Raw genomic sequence first — 21,024 nt, 5'->3', positions numbered from 1 at the left:
AAACCCACCAGCCACTCCTCGGAAGGAAGGTTGGGCAATCCTACTTCCGTAGTGATACTGCCTCGGAAACCCAAGGAGGGGTTGCTATGAGTCAGGTTTGACTCGACGGCACATAACAACAACAACAATAGTGGTAAAGTCCACTCAGAAATTATCTGAGGATCTACCATGAAATATCAGAAGAGAAGATGCAAATGAATTCTAGAGTATTCACTTATTCCTAAAATTGAAGAATGGATTTGAGGCCCCGTAAGAGAGGGTCCTTATATATGCAGTGACTTTGGGGACTGAGAGAAATATCTACACTTAACTTCAAGAGTAAAAGGATGTTGAAAGAAGAACACCACCCCCAAAAGGATCAGGATCAAGTAGACACTAGGATAAACAGTGTTTTAGAGACAAAAAAAAAAAAAAGGCCTAGATAGCATGTGAGTCTCTGGGTGGTACAAATAGTTAAAGCACTTGCCTGCTTTAACTTTAAAAGTTTGGAGGTTCAAATCCACCCATAGGCACTTCAGAAGAAAAGACTGACCATTGACCTTTCGAAAAATCAGCCTTTGGAACCCTAAGGAGCACAGTTCTTCTCTGACACACAAATTCTACTCTGTTGCCATGAACTGGAGTTGACTTGATGGCAATTGGTCAGATAACATGTAACTGGAGATATTAATTTCCTCAAAATTCTTTCTCACTCCAGTCAAAGGACTGTGTGGCGGCTGGAAGTCAGTGGACAGTATGTTGTTGTTGTTATGTGCCATCGAGTCAGACCTGACTCATAGTGACCCCTCCGTGGTTTCCAAGGCAGTATCACTATGGAAGTAGATTGCCCCATCTTCCTTCTGAGGAGTAGCTGGTGGGTTTGAGCAACCAGACTACTGGTTAGCAGTCAAGTGCTTTAGGCACTATGCTACCAGAGCTCCCATAGTTCAGATAAAAAGGGAAAGTGAAAGGCAACAGAGCATAAATCCAGAGCTATGGACTTTGAAAGAAATCTCCTCATCCTTTCTCTTCAACATCTCTATAGCCATTATGGCAGCAGGGAATGTCCTGCCTAAGAAAAGGCTGTGGAAATTTGCATGTCCTAGCATACCGAGCTACACTTGATTCAAAATTAGATGGTACCATAGCGATGGATGAAAACTGCCAGCTGGATCCTAATTCATCACTCCTAAGAATTAAAGTCAAGAGCACTTCAAATGGTGGGCACAAAGAGTACAGACAGACTCCTCAGACTTGCTCAAAATATCTTCCCCAGGGTCCCTCATTAGGCAGCAGACTGCCCTTTCCAAGAATGTGTTTATCAAAAAGGCGACTGGAAACTACTTTCCCTAGAACTCTGTTAACATGCAACTTGAGATAGCCATGTATGCCTCTATTTGGGGAGTGGAGGATGACTATTTATAATAATAACTGCTGGGGACACAGCCTCCCCTCTGGGGCCTGCCCTGTTAGCAAGGTCAGGGGCATTCGTTTGTCCCTTCTAGTTAGAAGAACAGATTTTTGCTGCATATGCTGCCGACTGAGGGGATTGCAGGTTCTAATTGCAAACTCTTCCCTGGAAGTGTGATGTTGGATGTTCAGATTGTCTTGAGCAAAAATTGAATTTCTAAGATGAAGCAGTCTAACAAGTCCCCAAGAGACAGCAATTCTATCCTACCAGGGAACCTAGCCGTGCAAGTCCCTGATGTTTTCAAGATCTCTCTACCCTAGATGGAATGATAGAGAATTTGGCTGATCTTCCATTGGCAGTTGCTGACAGAACACAAGAGCACAATAAAGATGATTCTGTATTGGAATTTAAGAAACTTCAAAATGAGGCTTCAGTTTTGTATTTAAATTGTCTAAGGAGCTCTGATGGCCTAGTGCCTAAGCAATTTGACTGCTCACCAGAAGGCTGGTAGTTCAAACACACCAGCCACTCCTCGGAAGGAAGGTTGGGCAATTTACTTCCTTAGTGATACTGCCTCAGAAACCCAAGGAGGGATCGCTATGAATTGGATCTTACTTGAAGGCAGTGAATTTGGTTTTTTGGTTAATCATTATGGAAGCAGACAGCCAGATCTTTTCTCCCTGGTATGGCTGGTGGACTCCAAACCTCCAACCTTTTGGTTGACAGCTGAGTGCTTAACCACTGTGCCACCAGGGCTCCTTATTGAAACAAAATGAGAAGAACATGGTGACTTCCTTGGAAAGCTGATGATCACCTATCATTTATATTTTAGAAATTCTTATCTCAGTTCAGCATGCAGTTCATTACCAAGCCTGAGTTTTGTGAAATAGTACAAGAGAATATAATAAACCTAGAAATTTAAATACATGAAACAATTGAAAATTGTGAAGATTGGTTTTTCTGCTTCTAGTATGTTGTTGTTGTTATGTGCCATCAAGTCGGACCCAACTCATAGCGACCCATTCTTGGGTTTCCGAGGCAGTATCACTATGGAAGTAGATTGCCCCATCTTCTTTCCGAGGAGTGGCTGGTGGGTTTGAACCGCCAGCCTTTTGGCTAGCAGTCAAGTGCCTTAGGTACTACGCTACCGGAGCTCCTTAGTATAGCCAATAGTTAAACTATCATGCTTAAGACATGTTTGTTTTGCTTTGATACTTCTTTAACTAGAGTCCGAGATTCCTAAAAAGTTTCTAACCTTTGCACATAATGCCTTCACGAGCCCATGATCTAAAGGCACCTTCACACACAGCTCAACACCTCTAAAGATCCAACTGAGAACTCCCAGAATCCAGTTGCCTATGAAGAGCTCAAACAGTGTGGATCTGTGAAAGCAGCACCCTGATAACAGGCAATAGAGAGCTGCTAGTTGTCTTAAAGGAAAGTCCAAATATAATTATAATAAAACTGCATTTTAATACAGGAAGGGGGTGGTGTTTCAGGAGACTCAAAGGAAAGGTAGTGTTGCTTGATTGGGGCAGAAGTCCAAAAGTAAAAATTATAACACAATTTTCTGAATAAGAAATCAGATTTAAAACTCTAGCTCTATTTCTAACTCTTCTTTCTAAAATCACCAGCATGTGTCAGCTCCAATTCATGTACGACAGAATGAAACACTGCCCGGTCCTATGCCATCTTCACAATCCTTGCTATTCTTGAGCCCATTGTTGAAGCCACTATGTCAATCTATCTCATTGAGGGTCTTCATGTCTTCAATGACCCTCCATTTTACCAAGCATGATAACCCTCTCCAAGGAATGGTCCCTTCTGACAACATGACCAAAGTAAGTGAGACGAAATCTGGCCATTCTCGCTTCCAGGGAGCATTCCAGCTGCACTTCTTCCAGGACAGATTTGTTCTTCTGGCAATCTATGGTATTCTCAGTATTCTTTGCCAACACCATAATTCAAAGGCATAAACTCTTCTTCAGTCTTCCTTATTCATTGTTCAACTTTCACATGCATACGAGGTGATTGAAAATACCACGGCTAGGGTAGGCTCACCCTAGTCTTCAAAGTGACATCTTTGCTTCTTAATACTTTAAAAGACATCTTTTGCAGCAGATTTACCCAGTGCAACATGATTTCTGATTTCTTGACTGCTGTCTCTATGGGTGTTGATTGTGGATCCAAGTAAAATGAAATCCTTGACAACTTTAATCTTTTCTCTATTTATTGTGATATTGCTTATTGGTCCAGTTGTGTGAGGATTTTTGCTTTCTTTATGTTGAGGAATAATCCATACTGAAAGCTGTCATCTTTGATCTTCATCAGTAAGTGCTCAAATCATCTTCACTTTCAGCAAGCAAAGTTGTATGTATCATCTGCATATCATAGGTTGTCAATGAAAATCACCAGTATAGAATCTATTTTATCATCCTTAGAGGAGATTTTAGAATCCAGTGTAGAGGCATGACAGTGTTCAAGAATATAGGGTTTAAAGTCGGGAAAAACCAGGTATGAATTTCAATTCTATCCCTTACTACTGCTCTCTGAGTTCCAGTTTCCTCATCTGCAAAGTAAGAAAAATATGTCATAAAACTGTAAACATTAAACAAGATAATCTATGTAAAGTATGTATCACCTATTTCTGGGCACACAGTAAGTGCTTCATGATGTTAGGCATACCCTCAGTGCTACAGTAATACGAGCCTTCCAACCAGATAAGCCACTTCCCTCTCCCTCATTTCTAGAGCTGAATTCTAAACTTCCTTCCACCCTAGACTTCTTTTTTCTCCTATGTCCCATTCTGTACTTCTTTTCCACAATGACAAGTAATATCATGCTTTCTTGCAAAATGATCACTGGTAAGAGACTAAAACGCTACACAAAGTTCAACCGGGAATATTTATTTTAAAGAATATTTTAGAGAACACCCTAGATGTATGTTCTTCAGTCTTTTAAAAATGGAAGTTATGATTCTTAAAATAATGATAGCTGCCATCAAGTTGGTTCCAAGTAATGATCAAAGATTTAAGAAAAAGCTCTAACATGAAAGGTAGGAACTAAATCAAACCAACAGGAAAACAAACTCATAAGAAAAATAAAAACATAAAATACAGAAGTAGAAGAACATTTTTGAAAAAAAAAAAACTTAATTAATATGCTGAGAGATAACAGAAGATATTGTATTCATAAAAGAAGATTATGATTGTATAAGAAGACCCAAGAGAAGCTCTATGGAAACAAAAATAAGATAGCAGAAATAAAAATTCACTACAAGGATTGGAAGTTAAGAATTGAAGAAATCTGAAAAGCAGATTAAAAAGATAAAAGGGGAGAAAATAGAATAGAAAATTAAAGGGTCCGTTTGAACAATACTCTTTCCAGAAGGAGCAAAGAGAAAAATCATCAAGAACCTTAAGGTGTGATGAATTAGTTATATTAAAAAATTAGAGAGGTGTTATATAGACAAATAATGAATGTCTCCAGAAAACAAAAAGTTCAAAACCCAGTTTTTGCCCCTCCCAAACTCAAGGCTGTGTTAGGGGTTTTGCTTTTGTGGCCCTGTAATGCACTGCCTATTTGCAGAGGGGAGGCTGTCCTGATCGAAGAATTGTAATCTATCACCTGATAAACCCCATAACCATGAGTATTATCTGTGAGTTCTGTGTGGCCATTCCAATGAATTATCAAACACAGCAGAGAAGTAGTGAGTGCCATGTGAGGGAAAGGTGGTGTCAGAATAGGCAAAAAGGCTGGAGGGCGGTGCATGTCTGATCTCTGCCTCCTAGGAATTAGCTTTGGGATAATGCTGCTGATGGTGATTCTATCTCCCCCTTGTGAAGTTAGAGGAGGTCAGAGGATGCTGTTTCCATTCCTTTTTGCAATTACAGACTTAGATACCCTATGGGAGAGCAGTTCTGCTCTGTCCTATAGGGTTACTAGTTGTTATAATTGACTTGATGGTAATGGGTTTGCTTTTCATTTGATGACCTTATAAGAGGCAATGTATGTGTCTTATTCATCTTTATGTTCCCAACACTCTGTTCCATGCTTGACACATATACATAGTAGGCCCTTGATGTTGGGAAAGGGTTAGATTTTGAGTCAATATAATTTTGACTCAAAGAACATCAAACCAGAGAGAGCCAAAAATGAAATGGGCTGTCTTGTGAGATGGTGGGTTTTCTTGAGTATTCAAGAGGAATTGGATTCTTCCACTGAGTGAAGGTCTGTAGTGGATATTCTCTAGGAGTCCAATTTAGTGAGCTTTCAATTAATATTTATTTCAGCTTTGCCATTGTTAGAATCTCAGGTATTTTCTCTTGACAACTAATGGCCTCCACACTCTTATGTGTCTCAGGTAGATGGATATAAGCGGGACAGATAGACAAAGAAAGTTTGGCTACAAATGAGAGCTTGGTTGTGCCAACACCCTAGTAAATTCTCAATGTCATAAAACAATACTAATTATCTCTTAGATCATTAAAGGTAAAGCAGGAAGATAGCATAGGCAGCAAGCACAACTTGAGATAGGGCAGAAGGAAGGAGCAAGAAAGCAATAAGAAAATTATGGGTTGTAGGGCTGTGCAACTCCAGAGAAGACCATTCATCTCATAATCTATGTGAATAGTCCTCTTTGGACTTGAGCAGTACACATTTGACCAGCAGGACATGGTGGCCTTGGCAAGATGGGAATTCCAGATAAAAGTTTCTAATACTTGCTCAGAAATGAGGAGGGATAGATCAATGTCAATGCCCCAGAAAATCAACAGTAATAATAACAGCCATCTTCCCCAAAATGTGATCAAATTTAAAGTCTTCCTAATTGTGAAACTGTTCTAAATTATATTTTACTATTCTAATCTTGGGATTGATTGTACATACACATCCAGCTTAAATAAAAACTTTGTAACATGTTTCTAAATAATAAATATCTAATTTGGTGTGTCATAGTCTCACAAATGCTAGACACTGGGGAAACCTGATTGTCTACAGTCCCTTGTCCAGGTCTCAGTCAGTTATCTGCTATGAGGAGAGAAAGTGGGAGCTAAGAGGGAGGCGGATAATAGGGAATAGAGGGGCATCAGAGAACAGAGGTGCTGACAGCAGAGAGGAGGCGGTGAACACCCATCAGAAACAAGTGCAGACTACTCAAACCAGGCTATTTTTATGTGAGTTCTCTTAGCTGCTTGGGTCACCGAGCTTTGAAGTCATCAGTGCCCAGATTACCATAAGCCTATTTTAAGAGACCTCATTTCAGAGACTGATACCAATACACACAAATTCAGCCAATTGACTTAACAGAAGGGGAGTGTGCAGAAATTTTCATAGTTCAAAAACCAGACATATTGCTACACTACAAGTGCACAGACTTCAAAGGGAACTAGTATGCAGATCATCAAAGAGAAATAAGCCTAGGGAAATAGGCTCATCATGTTCTGCCAAACATTTCAGACCCTCTTCCTCCACTCCTTCCCCAACATGGGTTAAGCATCTACTCTTTATTTTCCTGTTACTGTTCAAGCCTTTCTTTACATGTGGTATCCTTCTTAAAGCAAAGGTTTTATGTGAGTTTCCAAAAGAAAATAAGGCTGGAGACTATATATACAGTTGACCCCAAGATTAGGATAGTAAAAAGAACTTTGCCTTCCCACATAGACCTCTCAGAAGGTTGTCAGGAAGGGGTTATAACTGACAAGTTCTGATGGCTCAGATGCTTTAGAGGTAATTTGGTCAGCATAAGTAAGGGGACACTGGATTATTTTCCTGGAATAGATCACATATCAGAGTGTTCCTGTGTTCATTAATAGATTCTAATGTTCCATTTCACTTGTAATCACAAAACGGAGTTTGAGAGGGTCACTTTAGACTTGGAAACAGGATACATTTCTTATCAAAGCATGAATGAAGCAGAAAGGTTCCAGAAAGGCTTTTTATGGCTGGTGCTGACCTAAGTGTTGGGTCCAAGCAACCTCTCTCAGATGACAATGACTTCTGATGCATAGTAAACCTTGAGGACATGGAATGATTCATGACCAAAACTAGAGAAAAACAAGTAGGCCAATGGATCAAATGAGTGAGGAGATTGAACAGCTGGCATTTCTCTCTTCCAGTCTTCCAGACACTCAGCAGAACCTTAGGCTAAAGTGAGGGATAAGATGACCCCAACAGGGAGTCTCATTGTGACTGGACATTACAGCCATGGATGGACCTCCTACCACACCAGATGGTCTTCAGACCATAATAAAGGAGAATATTCTTGCTACAGAAAAAGCACTACCCCAAATAAAATCTAAGACACTCAAGTTGATTATTTGGAAAGAGAAGGGGAAACAAAACAGAATTTGGATAATTGTGGTTAGAAAAATAACTTCAGGATTATTTGGCCTAAGTGTTTAGAAGACTCAGAGGGCCTGAAGAATACAGCAAATTATGGGAAGATGGAAATGAACATACATTCTTTTAGAACATTCAATTATCAAATTTTCTTTTTCTTTTTTTTTTTTTTTTGGAACTGATGTCTTAAGAGGGTTCATCCTCTTTGAAGCTAGAGAGCAGGGAAGTGCTGTGAGTCACAAAGAAGACAAATGTGGAGAGTGAAGAAAATCTAATCCTCACTACATTGTTCTTTCTAAAAAATTCTAATTCTAATTCTAAACCAGCAAAATGTGGGCAATGAATATTCTGTTGCTGGAGTTATTACAGGGAACTCACAGATTCCCCGGCCTCAGATAGAACTTGAGTATATCCATTAGAGGTCTGCCGGTAGTTTATATAACTGAATCGTACTGATGTATTGAATAGGCAGTGATGGAGACTTGGGTAAGCTGGCAAGTGAATGCTTTGTCCAAAAGGACAGCCCTTCCTTGGCACTGATGTCTGCAGTAATGCTTGAAACAGGCCCAGTGTTGCCCAATCGCCTGTTGTCCAAAGAGAGAGTGGAAATCTTAAGTTTAATGTAAAAATCTCATCACATTGGTTATTATTTTTTTAAAAAAAAAGACCCATAATAGTCAGGCTTAAAAAAATAAATAAATAAGCCTACTGCCTTGATTCTGTCCATGGACCTCTGCTTTATGATCTCTGACCTAGAAAAATAATCTATAATGTTATTAAAGGAGATCATCACCCATCTTTGTCAGTTTGTCATGTTGTGGTGGCTTGATGTTGCTGTGATGCTAGAAGCTATGCTACCAGTATTTCAAATACAACCAGGCTCATCCACGATGGACAAGTTTCAGCACAGTGTCCAGACTAAGATAGACTAGGACAGATAGATAGACAGATAGACCTGGTGATGTACTTCTTAAAAAATTGATCAGTGAAAACCTTATGAATAACAGCAGAACATTGATATAATGCCAAAACATGAGCCCCTCAGGCTGAAAGGGATTCAAAATACAAGTGGGGGAGTGCTGCCTCCTCAAAGTAGAGTCAACCTTAATGACGTGGATAAAGTAAAGCTTTCAGGACCTTCATTTGCTGATATAGCACTACTCAAAATGAGAAGAAATAGCTGCAAACATCCATTAATAATTGGAACATAGAATGTACAAAGTATGAATGTAGGAAAATTGGAAGTTGTCAAAAATGAAGTGGAACACCTGAAGATAGAGAGCCTAAGCATTAGTGAGCTGAATGGACTGTTGTTAGTCATTTTTAATCAGAAAAACATATGGTCTTCTATGACAGGAATGACAAAGTGAAGAGGAACAGCATCACATTCATTATCCAAATGAACGTGTCAAGCTCTATCATGAAGTACAACACTGTCAGTGATAGGATAATAGCCATACTCCTACAAGGAAGACTGTTATACAAAACTAATGCCAAAGATGAAGAAATTGAATATCTTTACCAACTTCTGCAGTGTGAACTTGGTCAAACATGCAATCAAAATGCATTGATAGTTATGGGTGGTTGGAATGTGAATGCTGGAAACAAAGAAGAAGCACCAGTATTTGGAAAATATGGTTGGAAATAAAATAAGCACAGAAACAACACAATAAATCACATGATATAATTTTGCAAGACCAATAACTTATTTGTGAGCTCTGGTGGCATAATGCCTAAGGCATTTGACTGCTAACCAGAAGGCTGGCCCTTTAAACCTACCAGCCACTCCTCGGAAGGAAGATTGGGCAATCTACTTCTGTAGAGATACTCCCACAAAGACCCAAGGAGGGGTGGCTATGAGTTAGATCTGATTCAATAGCAGTGAGTTAATGACTTATTCATTACAAATACCTTTTTCAACAACATAAACAGTGACTATATACCTGGACTTCACCAGATGGAATACACAGGAATAAAATCAACTACATCTGTGGAAAGAAATGATAGAGAAGCTCAATATCAACAGTCAGAATAAGGCCCACTGAGGAACAGACTATCAATTGCACATATGCAAGCTCAAATTGAAGCTGAAGAAAATCAAAACAAGTGCACAAGAGCCAAAATAGGACCTTGAGTATATCTCACCTGAATTTACAGACCATATGGAAAATTGATTTGACACAATAAACAGTAATGACTAAAGATGAGAAGAATTGTGGGATGACATCAAGGACATTGTACATGAAGAAAGCAAAAGCTCCTTTAAAAGACAATAAAGTTAAGAAAAGACCAAAATGGATATCAGAAGACACTCTGAAACTTGCTCTTGAACAGAGAGTAGCTAAAGCAAACAGAAAAAATGTTGAAGTAAAAGCGTTGAACAGAAGGTTTCAAAGGGCAGCTTGAAAAGACAAAGTAAAGTATTATAATGAAAGGTGCAAAGACCTGGCATTAAAAAACCAAAAGGGAAGAACATGCTGGGCATTTCTCGAGCTGAAAGAACTGAAAGAAAAATTCAAGCCGTAAGTTGCAATGCTGAAGGATTTTATGGGCAAAATATTGAATGATGCAGAAACATTAAAGGAAGATGGAAGGAATATACATATCACCATATGAAAAAGAATTGGTCAGTGTTAAATCATTCAGAAGGTAGCATGTGATTAAGGAGCAATGGTAATGAAAGAAGAAGTCCAAGCTACACTAAAAGCACTGCCAAAAAAAAAAAAAACCCTCCAGGAATTAACCGAATACCAACTATGTTGTTTCAGTAAATGGATGCAGTCCTGAAGGTGCTCACTCGTCTATACTGCCAACCTTAGCTAATTATTAGAATCACCTGGGAGTTTAAAAATTCCAATGCTTTAGTCTCCACATCCATCCAATTAAGTCAGAATCTCTGAGACCCAACTATCTTTTTAAGCTTCTCAGTTTATTGAGATATGGAGCTAAGGTTGAAAAACTGTGAAATATATATATATATATATATATATATATATATATATATATATATACCATATGAAGATGCTATTCCCTAAGAATAGGACTGGTTACATAATTTGCAGGGCTGGTGCAAAATGAAAATGTGGGGCTCCTATTCAAAACCTAAGAATTTCAAAATGATGACAGCACAGTATTAAATTCTTTTAAGCATGGGGACCTGTATGACTGCCAAGGTTGCACACTCATGCCTAAAAATAACCTGGGACATAGAAGGATCTTAACGAATGGCTTGTGGAGTTGTCATTGTTGTTGTTGTTGTTATGTGCCGTCGAGTAGGACCCGACTCATAGCAACCCCTCCTTGGGTTTCCAAGGCAGTATCACTACAGAAGTAGATTGCCCTATCTTCCTTCTGAGGAGTGGCTGGTGGGTTTGAAGCTTGTAGAGTAGTTAGGGGTAAAAGGAATCACAATCTAATATTTAATGAGAATCCTGGATGTTACAAATAGTTAACACATTCGGAGGCTAACAGTAAAGTTTGGAGGTTTGATTTCACTCAGAAGTGCCTCTGAAGAAAGGCTGGACATCTACTTCTGAAAAATCAGCCATTGAAAATATACAGAGGATGGTTCTACTCTGACACACATAGATTGCCACAAGTCAGAGTTGATTCAATGGCAAATGGGAAAAACATTTAACTGGAATAAAACTGTATGGATTATATCTCAATTAAAAAAAAATCCTCACAACTGGGCCAATAAGGAGCATCATAATAAATGGAGAAAAGATTGAAGTTGTTAACGATTTCATTTTAGTTGGATCCACAATGAACACCCAGGGAAGCAGCATTCAGGAAATTGGACATCATATCGCACTTGGCAAATCTGCTGAAAAAGACCTTTTTAAAGTGTTAAGGAGCAAAGATGTGACTTTGAAAACTAAGGTGTGGCTCTGGAAATGAGAGTGATGATGGTGTCACTATAGAAAGTGGTACAAACACTGAACACCCTGATATATCTACAAATATGACAAATGCACCCAGAAGGAAAAGTTGGGAAAAGGGAAAATGGAAGTAAAAAAAAATGCAAATATTCTTTAAAATGTGTAGTCTCAAGGAAAATGATAACAAACGATTATTTGGAGTTCAATTTAACTGGCAGAGGAAATAAGTAGATCCATTAGTGCTTCCTGTAGGAAGCAACAGGGTTGCCTTTTATGAATGTCACTCACAAGGAGAAATCAAATCTTATGTGTATACTGATGCTGATGAAAACTTTTATGTTTGTTCATGGGCATGTGATAGCAATATAAGCCATTCTCTATTGGTTGTGACTGGATCTGGAGGTATAATTAGGATAATTAATCCTGTAACAATGAAATACATAAAGCAATATGTTGGCCATGAAAATGTTATCAATGAGCTGAAATTCCACCCAGGACATCCAAATCTTATCCTGTCAGTCAGTAAAGATCATGGTTTGTGATTATGGAATATCCAAATGGACACTCTGGTGGCAATATTTGGCAGCATTGAAGGGCTGAGAGATGAAGTTCTAAGTGCTGATTATGATATTTTTGGTGAAAAAATAATGCCTAAGACTTCTGGTAAAATGGAAGAATAGGCAGACAAGCTACACAAACCCTCTTCAACAAAGAAATGAGAAACTAATTGACACAGATACAGAAGATAATCCTTGAGCCCCGAGCTTTGAAAGGAAGGACACAGAAATTGATTAACACCAACTAGTAGAAGAGCAGCTCGAGTGGACAAAGCTAATTACTACAATGAAATGTGCAAAGACCTGGAGTTAGACAACCAAAAAGGAAGAACAGGTTCAGCATTTCTCAAGCTGAAAGAACTGAGGAAAAAAATTGAGCCTTGAGTTGCAATATTGAAAGATTCTATGGGCAAAATATTGAATGATGCAGGAAGCATCAAAAGAAGATGAAAGGAATACACAGAGTTACTGTATGAAAAAGACCTGGTCGATCTTCATCCATGTCAGGAGGTGGCATATGAGCAAAAAACATTGGTATTGAAAGAAGAAGTCAAAGCTGCAATGAAGGAACAATATCATTAATATCACGTGCAAGTAAAATCTTACTGAAGATAATTCAAAAACGGTTGCAGCAGTATATTGACAGAGAACTTCCAGAAATGCAAGCTGGTTCAGGAGAGGACATGGAATGAGGAATATCATTGCTGATGTCAAATGGATCTTGGCATAAACCAAAAAATGACAGAAAGATATATACTTGTGTTTTACTGACTATGCAAAGGCATTTGATTATATGGATCATAACAAATTATGGGTAACATTCAGAAGAATGGGAATTCCAGAACACTTAATTGTACTCATGAGAAACCTGTGCATAGACCAGGAGACTGTCTTTCAAACAGAACAAGGGGATACTGCATGGTTTAAAATCAAAAAGGGAGTGTGCCTGGATTGTATCCTTTCACCATACTTGTTCAATCTGTATGCTGCACAGATAATCCAAGAAGCTGGATTATATGAAGAAGAACATGGCATCAGGATTGGAGAAAGAATCATTAACAACTTGTGATACACTGATTACACAAATTTGCTTGCTGAAAGCAAGGATGACTTGAGGCACTTACTAATGAAGATTGAAGAATACAGTCTGCAGTATGGGTTACATCTCAATATAAAGAAAACAAAAATTCTCACAACTGGTCCAATAAACAGCATCATAGAGAAAAGACTGAAGTTGTCAAAGACTTCACATTGCTTAGTTCTACAATCGACACCAATGGAAGCAGCAGTCAGGACATTAAATGACGTATAACAATGGGCAAGTCAGCTGCAAAGGACCTCTTTAAAGTGCTAAAGAGCGAAGATATCTCCTTGAGGACTAAGGCACACCTGACCCCATGGTATTTTCAATCACCTCATATGCATGTGAGAGCTGGACAATGAATAAGGAAGATCAAAGAAGAGTTGATGCGTTTGTGGTGGTTCTGGCGAGGAATGCTGAAAGTACCATGGACTGCTAAAATATCTAACAAATCTGTCCTAGAGGAAGTGCAGCTGGAATGCTCCTTGGAAATAAGAATGGCCAGACTTCATCTCACCTACTTGGTCATGTTGTCAGAAGGGACCATTCCTTGGAGAAGGAAGCCATGCTTGGTAAGGTGGTGGGTCTACGAAAGAGGGAAGAACTTTGATGAGATGGATTGACACAGTGGCTGCAGCAATGGGCTCAAATATAGCAAGGATTGTGGAGCTGGTACGGGACTGGGCAGTGTTTCATTCTGCTATGCATAGGGTCTCTACGAGTCAGAGATGACTTGATGGCACCAAACAACAACAACAACAGTAGAAGAACCTGAATGAAAACAATGAATAAAGAGACAAACTGAGTTGCAGACTGTCAGCTATACTGATGGCACAGACAGTTTGAATATTTCCAAGTGGATTTAGGACCTGAGAATTTACCTAAAAATCAGTCCTGCTTGCTAAGGGCTGTATGGATGACTGTGCTGGTGGCTGATGACTTAAAGGGAAACAGCAAAGGAGGAGACAAACTGAGCTTAACTTTTGGCTGTATGGAGGTTGCAGCCACTTTGAATGTTTACACACAGTGGCCATTTTGGATATTTAAAGTGACAACATTCTCATTCCAATTCCAGGGACCTAAGAATAAGCTCCACTTACCAACAACATCACGGACATATGGGAGGCTGACAATTGGAAATAAGACAAGTGGTGATTGCATAAGTGCATATTTGCTGCCAACCAGTTAATATAGGAGCATAGCACCTTTGCATACTCAGATACATCCAAACAAAACAAAGAAGATAAAAATCTGGGGCAAATCACTCCAATATACAATCACTAGTTAAACATAAACACAAAAATGTCAAAATGTCTTGGAGACAACAGACCAACACAGTCGACACAAAGAAACAAGATAGAGCAGTAGAACCAAGGGTCCAGGATACAGGCTGAGAACACATCCCTGAGGAAAAAGCAGCATTGGAACTTCCTGATAAGGAATTCAAAAGAATTATATTTAAGTAACTTCAACAGATTGAGAGACAGATAAAGGAAAACACTGACAAAATTAAGGAAAACACAGAGAAAAGCCTACAACAATTTAGGAAGACAATACAAGAGCAAAATGACAAAAAGAAAAAGAAAAATTAGAAATGATACAAAATCTACACATAGAAATCCAGAAGAATAAAACTAAATTTTCAGAAATCGATGGCATATTGAATGGACAAAGGAGTAGAATTGAATCAATGGAAGACAGAATTAGTGAGATTGAAGAAAAATACCTCAATACTTCTTTGGAAAGGAATCAACCAGAAAAAAAGTTCAAAACAAAATGTAGAAAGCCTAAAGTTGATGTGGGATACCATCAAGAGGAGCAACCTACGTATAATTGGAATTCCAGAACAGAAAGAGAAAAAAAAAGATAAAATTGTCAAAGATTTGTTGGAAGAGAATTTCCCTGCTATGATGAAAGATGATAATATATCCATTCATGAACTTCAATGAACCCCAAATAGGATAGAATGCAAAAGAAAATCACCAACACATATCTTCCAACTCATTAAAACCAAAGACAAAGAGCGAATTCTGAAAGCACCACGCCAAAAAAATGAAAAGTTACCTACAAAGGGCAACCATAAGACCAAGCTCAAATTTCTTGGCAGAAACAATGCAGAGGAGAAAGCAATGGGATGGTGTATATAAAACCCTGAAAGAAAAAAATTGTCAACCAAGAAGTATATACCCAGCAAAACTGTCCCTCAAATATGATGGTGAAATTAGGACATTTCCAGATAAGCAGAAATTAAGGGAATTTGTCAAAACTAGAGCAACTTTACAAGAGACACTAAAGGGAGTCCTTTGGACAGAGAACCAACAACAGCAAACAACAACTGACAATTAACACACATGATGACATAATCCAGAAACCAAGCCAGTTATGAAAGTATCCAAAGTAAAATAAGCTTACAAGATTGTACACAGGGAACCAGAGGCATCAATTGACAAATAAGGACAACTACAAAGCAAAAAGAGAGAAAAAGTAGTGTAGTTAAGGAACTTCTAAATGGTGAGGAAGTTAAGAGAGTTGCAAGAGAGAATTAATGTTCTAAACTTGGGGAGAAAGCTACAAATCACAGGGTAACCCCAAAGAAAAATAATAAACCTTCACATCACAATAAAAAAGAGTACAAACAAATATTTAGCAAATATGAAAACAATAGCAATGAAGGAGATGATAACAGAATTTATTAACAAAATGAGCTCAGCACAGAAAATTATATGGAACAAGAAACCAGGAATATCACGAAAAAACACATAACAAATTGACAGCAACAAATTCATACTTGTCGATAATTATACTGAATGTCAATGGGTTAAACGCACCACTCAAAGATGGAGAATTGCAGACTAGATAAGAAAACATAACCCATCACTATGCTGTCTACAAGGAGCTCTGGTAGCATAGTGCCTAAGGCACTTGACTGCTAACCAGAAGGCTGACGGTTCAAACCCACCAGCCACTCCTCAGAAGGAAGGTTGGGCAATCTACTTCCGTAGTGATACTGCCTCAGAAACCCAAGGAGGGGTCACTATGAGTTGGAGTCGACTTGACCACACATAACAACAACAACATTCTGTCTACAAGAAACATACCTTAGAGACAAAGACAAAAATAGACTAAAAATCAAAGGTTGAAAAAACATATATCAAGCAAATGGTAACCATAAAAGAGCAGGAGTGGCAAAATAAATTTCTGATAAAATTGACTTTAAGACAAAAACCAACATAAAAAACAAGGATGGACATATAATGATTAAAGGAATGATTGAACAAGAAGACAAAACCATAATAAATATCTATGTATCCCATGAAAAACCCCAAAATACATAATTCAGACTTTAACAGAATGAAAAAGACAAATAGATGACTCCACAGTCATAGTAGGCAATTTTAATACATCACTTTCAATCACAAGTAGAACTGGAAAGAAAGTCAACAAAGATTCAGAAGAACTAAAGAATACAACTCACCAACTTGATCTTATAGACATCTACAGAGCACTTCACCCAACAACAGCACAATATACATTCTTTTCCAGTGCACATGGAACATTCTCCAGGATAGTTTATGTGTTATGCCACACAGGAAGCCTCAATAAATTAAAAAATGTGAAATACTGCAAAGCATCTTCTCAGATCACAATGCTATAAAATTAGAAATCAACAATAGGAAGATTAGCAGAAAAAGAGCAAACGCATGGAAACTGAATAACACCCTCTTTGAAAACGACTGTGTAATAGATGAAATTAAAAAGTTCCTTGAACGAAATGAGAATGAAAACACAATGTACCAAAATCTTTGGGACACAGCAAAAGCAGTGATCAGAGGCCAATTTATAGCAATCAATGTCCACATCAAAAAGAAGAAAAGAGCCTAAATCAACACCTTAACCCAACATTTCCAACAATTAGAAAAAGTGCAGCAAAAAAAGGCTACAATCACTGAAAGAAAAAAATAATAATAAATGTTCGAGCAGAAATAAATGAAACAGAAATAGAAACACAATAGAAAAAATCAGTAAGAGTAGAAGTTGTTTTTTTTTTTTAAAGATTAATAAAATTGACAAATCACTGGTAAATTTAACAAAGGGAAAGAGGGAGAGAATACAAATAACATGAATAAGAAATGAACTGGGTGATGTCACAACAGGACCAACAGAAATTAAAAGGATAAAATCAGGATACTATGAAGAACTATACTCCAACAAATTTGAAAATCTAGAAGAAATGGACAGATTTCTAGAAACATACCACTTACCTAAACTAACAGAGGCTGAGGTGGAAAATTTAAAAAACCCATAACAAAAGAAGAAATTGAACCGGTCATAAAAAAATTTACCAACAACAAAAAAAGCCCTGTCCCAGATGGTTTCACTGGCAAATTCTACCAAACATCCAGAGAAAAGCTGACACCAATCCTACTCAAACTATTCCAGAACATAGAAAAGGATGGATTCCTCCTAAATTCATTTTACAAAGCAAGCATAGCCTTGATACCAAAACCAGGAAAAGACATCACTCAGAGGAAAAACTACAGACCAATATACCTTATGACTATAGTTGCAAAAATCTTCAACAAAATCCTAGCAAATAGACTCCAACATATCAAAAAAATAATTTATTATGACCAAGTGGGGTTCATATCAAGTATGCAAGGATGGTTCCACATTAGAAATAATTGATGTCATCCACCACATAAATAAAATGAAGGACAAGAACCACAGGATCATATCAACTGATGCAGAAAAAAATCCAAAAATCATTCCTAATAAAAACTCTCAGCAAAATAGAAATAGAAGGGACATTCCTCAACATAATAAAGGGCATGATACAAAATCAACAGCCAACATTATTCTCAATGGAGAGAGACTGAAACCATTCCCCTTGCAAACAGGAACCAGACAAGGATGCCCACTATCCCCACTTCTATTCAACATTGTATTGGAAGTTCTAGCCAGGGCAATAAAACAAGAAAGGGAAATCAAAGGCATCCAAATTGGTAAGGTAGAAGTAAAACTATCCCTATTTACTGATGATATGATCCTATACTTGGAAAACCCAAGAGACTCACAAAACAAACAAACAAAAAAAAAACCCCACAAAACTACTGAAACTAATCAAGAGATTTAGCATGTAAATGGTGATATTGGTGAGATATAAGATCAACATCCAAAAATCAGTTGGATTCCTCTACACCAGCAAAGAGATTGCTGAAAAAGAAATAAGGAAATCAATACCATTTACAATAGCTACCAAAAAAATAAAATACTTGGGAATAAATCTTACCAGGGACACAAAAGACCTCTGCAAAGAAAACTATAAAAAACTACTTCAAGAAATCATAAGAGATCTACATAAATGGAAGAACATACCATGCTCATGCATAGGAAGATTGAACATTGTGAAAATGTCAGTTCTATACATTCAATGCAATCCCAATCCAGCCCATCAACATTCTTTAAAGATACGGAAAAGCCAATCACTAACTGTATATAGAAAGGAAAGAGACCTTAGATAAGCAAACCACTATTGAAGAAGAGGAGCAAGGTAGGAGGTCTCATACTCACAGATCTCAAAACCTATTATATAGCCACAGTAGTCAAAACAGCCAGGTATTTGTACAATGACAGACACACAGACCAATGGAATAGTGTTGAGAAACCAGAAATAGATCCATCAACCTCTGGTCAGCTGACCTTTGACAAAGGCCCAAAATCCATTAAATGGGGGAGAGATTGTCTGTTTAACAAATGATGCTGGGAAAACCAGATAGCTTTTTGCAGAAAAATGAAACAAGATCTGTACCTCACATCATGCACTGAAACTAACTCCAGATGGATCAAATACTTGAATGTGAAACCTAAAACTATAAAGTACCTCAAGGAAAAATTGGGGGCAAACTTAGGGGCCTTAATTTATGGCATAAATACACTATCATGCATAACCCAAAATGCACAAACAGCAGAAGAGAAACTAGATGAACGTGACCTTCTCAAAATTAAATTTTTATGTGCTTCCAACGATTTCTCTAAAAGAGTCAAAAGTCAAACTTGGAAAAAATATTCAGCAATAATATATCTGACAAGGAACTTATCTCTAGAATTTATACAAAACTGCAACACCTCATGAACAAAAAGACAAATACTTCAATTAAAAAATGGGCCGAAGACATGAATAGACACTTCACCAAAGAGGATATTCAGGTGGCCAACAAATATGAAGAAGTGCTCACAATCATTAGCCATTAGAGAGATGCAAATCAAAACAAAAATGAGATACCATCTGGCCCCAGCACTAGTAGTAAAGTTCAACAAGACAGAAAATAGCAAATTCTGGCAAGTATAGCAAGAGATTTGAACTCTAATACACTGTTTGTGGGACTGTAAAATGATACAACCACTGTAGAAAGCAGTATGATGATTCCTTAAAAAGTTGGAATTAGAAATACCATTTGACCCAGCCATTCCATTACTAGGTATATATCCTAAAGAAGTGAGAGCCAGGACAAGAACTGATAAACTCTTGTTCATTGAAGCACTATTTACAATAGCCAAAAGATGGAAAGAACTTATGTGCCCATCAACAGAAGAATGGATAACCAAACTATGGTACATAAACACAATGGAATACTATATAACCCTAAAGAATAGTGTGGAATCTGCAAAACACTGCATAATGTGGGTGAACTTGGAGGACATTATGCTGAGTGAAATAAGTCAGTCACAGAGGACAAATATTGTATTTGTCCATTATTGTAAAAAGTCAAGGAAAGGTTTTTATACAGAAGGAAATGTTATTTGTTGGTTACCAGGGATGTGTGGGGAGAGGAGGGAAACTGTTAGGTAGATAGAGGCATGTATTGATTTGGGTGAAGAGAAGGGCAATATACTAAATGTGAGTGATCAACACAGTGGCATTGAGGAAGAGGAAGACATAGAGAGGTACATGGGATGTACAGACAACAAAGATGAATGCTTTTGCACATACAGTACTGTGTTGTCAGTGAAGGCAAACAATGATCTACAGGTGGATAGATGGGTGGACAGGCTAAGCAATTAGTATGTCTATGCAGCAGGGTGTGTGCCGAACAAACACCATGTTTGGGGTTAGCAGACAATGTTTCTGCAGGTGAATTCGTATGTTCTGTAAGAATTCCCAGGTATACAGTAGAGCTGACAAGGAACAAGGTTGTAGTCACTTATTGGCCATAGCCAGCTACCTAGAGGGAGAGAGTAGTTGGACCTGTAGGCTTGCACTATACTCACAGGGGACATCAAGCTCATTTGGCATAACCTACTACACAAAAATATTATTCCACATCCTACTTTGGCAAGTAGCAACTGGGATCCTAAGATCTTGCCAGCAGACATTTAGATGCAACAATTGGTCTCTCCTCATCCAGAGCAAGGAAAAATGAAGAAGACCAAAGATGCATGGAAACAAATAGTCCAAGCAACTGTTACACCATGCAATCCTCAGCCTATATGACTATAGACCAGAAGAACTAGATGGTGCCCAGCTACCACTGTCAACCACTCATACTGGGATCTATGTAGGAGATTCTGGATAGAGTGGGAGAACAACGTGGAACAAAACTCAAAATCATTGAAAAAAAAAAAAAAAGGCGGGGGGGACCAGGTTTGCTGCTCTGATAGAACCTGATGGAACCACTAACACTATGGCCCCTAGCTGCCCTTCAGGTCTGGAACTGAACCCATTCCTGTGGCTTCCTGCCAAACAAAAGACAGGCATATGAGCTGAACATTTACATT

General features: G+C 38.1%; 1 pseudogene; it reads left to right on the top strand.

Annotated features, from left to right (window-relative positions):
- LOC103213808 overlaps positions 1 to 21,024 on the top strand; it is a 79,362-nt pseudogene that overhangs the window by 33,367 nt on the left and 24,971 nt on the right.

Source organism: Orycteropus afer, unplaced genomic scaffold (genome assembly GCF_000298275.1).
Source record: "Orycteropus afer afer isolate SDZICR_OR568_19922 unplaced genomic scaffold, OryAfe1.0 scaffold00017, whole genome shotgun sequence".
NCBI classification, from domain to species: domain Eukaryota; kingdom Metazoa; phylum Chordata; class Mammalia; order Tubulidentata; family Orycteropodidae; genus Orycteropus; species Orycteropus afer.
The sequence above is the reverse complement of the archived record's forward strand: the minus strand, read 5'-3'. Positions and strand labels throughout refer to the sequence as shown.